This window comes from Cetorhinus maximus, chromosome 12, assembly GCF_964194155.1.
Source record: "Cetorhinus maximus chromosome 12, sCetMax3.hap1.1, whole genome shotgun sequence".
NCBI lineage: Eukaryota > Metazoa > Chordata > Chondrichthyes > Lamniformes > Cetorhinidae > Cetorhinus > Cetorhinus maximus.
The window spans coordinates 123,523,688-123,528,861 of NC_135890.1; the positions used below are offsets into that span (position 1 = coordinate 123,523,688).

Below are 5,174 nucleotides of genomic sequence, written 5' to 3' on the forward strand. Positions count from 1 at the left end.
GGGAGAAAGGTCAGCCCCGAATGGGCAGATGTTTGAAAGGGGGCAGCCTCTCGGCGATAACAAGCTGGGAGCAGCACTAACAGGCCGAGGGTCAGGCTGCGGCCTCTCACTGGACAGGAAGTCCCAACCCTCGAGCCAGCCCAGCATGGTCAGAGCTCAGGAATGGGGTGGGGGCTGCTGGGGCTGTCAGGAGCCCCTTGGAGGGTGATCAATGGTGTCCGGAGGGAGGGAAGTCCTGGGATTTCCGGGCAGAGGGAGGCACCCAGGGAGTGGGGGAAAGGAGGGCAGGTTTTGGAGGGAGGATCAATGTTTGGTGGGGCGGGGGGAGGGATGATGTCTTGTGGAAGGGCGGGGTGCCCCTGGTGTGCACAGGCACCCCCGATTGATATGCCCCTTTCTTCCTTTTCAAAAACAACAGCTTTTCATGGCCTTTGCCCTCTGGCCTTTGCCCTCTGGCCTTTGCCCACCACTGCCCAGGAGGAGGATTGAGCCCCTTAACTGCCAATTGATTGGACAGTTAAGGACCTCAATAGGCCTAAGGGTGGGCGACCTACTGGGCACTTTATCCACACTCCCCCGCTCCAGTACACCCCCACCCCATTACACTCCCCACCCCATTACACTCCCCACCCCATTACACTCCCCACCCCAGTACACCCCCACCCCATTACACTCCCCACCCCATTACACTCCCCACCCCATTACACTCCCCACCCCATTACACTCCCCACCCCATTACACTCCCCACCCCAGTACACCCCCACCCCATTACACTCCCCACCCCATTACACTCCCCACCCCAGTACACCCCCCACCCCATTACACTCCCCACCCCATTACACTCCCCACCCCATTACACTCCCCACCCCATTACACTCCCCACACCAGTACACCCCCCACTCCATTACACTCCCCACCCCAGTACACCCCCACCCCATTACACTCCCCACACCATTACACTCCCCACCCCATTGCACTCCCCACCCCATTACACTCCCCACCCCAGTACACCCCCACTCCATTACACTCCCCACCCCATTACACTCCCCACCCCATTACACTCCCCACCCCATTACACTCCCCACCCCAGTACACCCCCACTCCATTACACTCCCCACCCCATTGCACTCCCCACCCCAGTACACCCCCACTCCATTACACTCCCCACCCCATTACACTCCCCACCCCAGTACACCCCCACCCCATTACACTCCCCCGCTCCAGTACACCCCCACCCCAGTACACCCCACCCCATTACACTCCCCCGCTCCAGTACACCCCCACTCCATTACACTCCCCACCCCATTACACTGCCCCACCCCAGTACACCCCCAACCCATTACACTCCCCACTCCATTACACTCCCACCCCAGTACACCCCCAACCCATTACACTCCCCACACCAGTACACCCCCACCCCAGTACACCCCCACCCCATTACACTCCCCACCCCATTACACTCCCCACCCCAGTACACCCCCACTCCATTACACTCCCCACACCAGTACACCCCCACTCCATTACACTCCCCACCCCAGTACACCCCCACTCCATTACACTCCCCACACCAGTACACCCCACCCCATTACACTCCCCCGCTCCAGTACACCCCCACCCCATTACACTCCCCACCCCAGTACACCCCCACCCCATTACACTCCCCACCCCATTACACTCCCCACCCCAGTACACCCCCACCCCATTACACTCCCCACACCAGTACACCCCCACTCCATTACACTCCCCACCCCAGTACACCCCCACCCCATTACACTCCCCACTCCATTACACTCCCACCCCAGTACATCCCCACCCCATTACACTCCCCACCCCATTACACTCCCCACCCCATTACACTCCCCACCCCATTACACTCCCCACCCCATTACACTCCCCACCCCATTACACTCCCCACCCCAGTACACCCCCACCCCATTACACTCCCCACCCCATTACACTCCCCACCCCATTACACTCCCCACCCCATTACACTCCCCACTCCATTACACTCCCCACCCCAGTACACCCCCACCCCATTACACTCCCCCGCTCCAGTACACCCCCACTCCATTACACTCCCCACCCCATTACACTGCCCCACCCCAGTACACCCCCACCCCATTACACTCCCCACTCCATTACACTCCCACCCCAGTACATCCCCACCCCATTACACTCCCCACCCCATTACATTGCCCCACTCCATGACACTGCCCCACCCCAGTACACCCCCACTCCATTACACTCCCCACTCCATTACACTCCCACCCCAGTACATCCCCACCCCATTACACTCCCCACCCCATTACATTGCCCCACCCCATTACATTTTCCCATTACACCCGCCCCACCCATTACACAATCCCGTTATACCCCCAATCATTACACATTCCAACGACACTCCCTGCCAATTACACATTCCCATTACACCACCAGCCATAACAAGCCCCGGCCCATTACACTGCCCACATATTACACCTTCCCATTACACTCCCACCCATTAACACCCCCCCATCCATTACACATTCCCTTTATACCCCCCCAACCATCACACCCCCCACCCACTATACAATCTCATTACGCCCCCCGCTCATTACACCCCCCGCTCATTACACCCCCCGCTCATTACACCCCCCGCTCATTACACCCCCCGCTCATTACACCCCCCGCTCATTACACCCCCCGCTCATTACACCCCCCGCTCATTACACCCCCCGCTCATTACACCCTCCCACAACTGATTTCAGTGGAACGGGAAACTGGGAGGGGTTTAGGACATGAAGCTAATCCACTGTTGCTGTCCTGCCAAAGTCGGATTTCACTCTTTGCTGAGGCTCTTTAGTTCAGTTTCCCCGTTAACGGCTCCAGACCCGATAAGCGAGCTGTAGGCAGAGCCCGGTCTGTACCCTCACCTTCAGAACCTGCTCTAAGTTCTCCAGTTTGTCTCGGAGCAGATTCTTCTCCTGTACGGCCAAATCTCGCTCTTGTGTCACAAAATGAAGAGTTTGTTTAAGGTGATCATTCTCTGGTTTCACCTGAAGAGACAAAGAACATTCCATCATCAGCAATTTGCATTTCGACAACCTTCTTAACTCAGTAAAACATCCCCGAGCTTTGTTCACAGGAGCTTTAACACAAACCACACGGGGAGATATTCGGACAGGTCAGAGAGGTGGGTTTTAACAGAGCATCATGAAGGAGGTAGAGAGGCTGAGGGATTCGGGGTGGGGGGGTGGAATTCCAGAGCTTGGGGCCCAGGCAGCTGAAGGCCCGGTTACCAATGGTGGAGCGATTAAAATCGAGGATGCTCGAGAGGCCAGAGTCGGAGGAGCACCCATATCTCCGAGTGTTGTGGGGATGGGGGAGGTTACAGAGGTGGGAGTGTTGGGGGGCAGAGGGTTGGGGGGTGAGGTGGTGGCAAGTTCATGGCGGTGGGGGGGGGAGGATTTGAAAACAGGGATGAGAATTTTAACATCGAGGAATTGCCAGACGGAGCTGATGAGGTCAGCAAGCACTTGCTGCAGGCAACAGAATTTTCCATGATTTAAGTTGTTGAGGGTTAGACTGTGGGGGGAGCAGCCAGGAGAGTCTGGAATAGCCGAGACTGGGGGGAGCAAAGGCAGGAACGAGGGTCCAGCAGGAGGTGAAGTGATGCAGGGGCAGAGTCAGATGATACTATGGAGGGGAAAATAATCAGCCTGAGTAATGGAGAGGATACGGCTTAGGGTCAAATAAGCCCATAAAGATGGAGCATAAATGCGTCAGGAACATTAGCAGGAGGGAAGATGGTGCCTCAGTGGTAATGTCACTAGTCTAGTGACCCTGAAACCCAGGCTAGTGGTCTGAGGATTCAAATCCCACCCCGGCAGCTGCGGGGTTTAAATTCCGTTAATATATTTTTCAGAATGTAAATTGAAAGCTGTTAGTGGAGACCATGAAACTATCATCGAATGTTGTAAAAACCCATCTGGTTCACTAACATCCTTTAGGAAGGGAATCTGCTCTCCTTCCCCAGTCTGGCTACCTTTTGAACAAGGGTGTAACATTTGCAATTGTCCAGACCTCAGTACCAGGCCTGAGTCTAAGGAAGGCTGGAAAATGACAGTCAGCGCCTCCATAATTTCCACTCTCAGCATCCTTGGATAGGTCTTATTCTTATTCCTTCCTGGTGACTTTATCAGCTTTCAGTACAGGCAGCCTATCCAATACCTCCTCTTACCAATTTTAAACTTTTCAAGTGGCTGAACTACTTCCCCTTTCACCTGCACAGCATCTTCTCCCTTGGTGAAGACGAATGCAAGTATTTATTTAATGCGTCTTTACCCCAGAGCCACAGTAAAATGGTTGACTGTTAGCTGCTCTCTGAAGTGGGTGAGTAAGTTAGACAGACCGGCAATAAATGTTCTGCCAGTGGGACCCAAATCCCATGAAAGAATTTTAAAAATCCTAAAGTGAGACTGCTGCTTTCAACCCTCCTTACAATCCGTTTTATTACACTTAGTCTCATTGAGTATATATACCGAGCATCAACACTGGGGTCGATGTTAACTTCCACCTACCCATAAGACCATAAGACATAGGAGCAGAAATTAGGCCATTCGGCCCATCGAGTCTGCTCCGCCATTCAATCATGGCTGATAAGTTTCTCAACCCCATTCTCCCGCCTTCTCCCCGTAACCTTTGATCCCCCTTACCAATCAAGAACCTATCTATCTCGGTCTTAAATACACTCAATGACCTGGCCTCCACAGCCTCCTGTGGCAATGAATTCCATAGATTCACCACTCTCTGGCTAAAGAAGTTTCTCCTCATCTCTGTTCTCAAAGGTCTTCCCTTTACTCTGAGGCTGTGCCCGCGGGTCCTAGTCTCTCCTACTAATGGAAACATCTTCCCCACGTCCACTCTATCCAGGCCTTTCAGTATTCTGTAAGTTTCAATCAGATCCCCCCTCATCCTTCTAAACTCCATCGAGTATAGACCCAGAGTCCTCAAACGTTCCTCATATATTAAGCCTTTCATTCCTGGGATCGTTCTCGTGAACCTCCTCTGGACTCTCTCCAGGGCCAGCACATCCTTCCTGAGATACCCCTCTCCCACACAGCCAAAGTTCAACCTGAGCACTCTTTCTAAAGCAAATGAAAAACCAGTTGAGGATTAATGGCAGAAAGGTCACA

The 5,174-nt window shown here is 54.1% G+C and overlaps 1 protein-coding gene across 1 annotated transcript in view; it reads right to left on the reverse strand.

Moving 5' to 3' along the window:
- rimbp2b (RIMS binding protein 2b) overlaps window positions 1-3,032 on the reverse strand; it is a 213,230-nt gene extending 210,198 nt beyond the window's left edge. The window contains exon 1 of the mRNA XM_078554672.1: window positions 2,913-3,032. The gene's annotated coding sequence lies outside the window, so the exon portion shown is untranslated. The remainder of the gene's footprint in view (window positions 1-2,912) is intronic.
- Window positions 3,033-5,174: the final 2,142 nt, after the last annotated feature.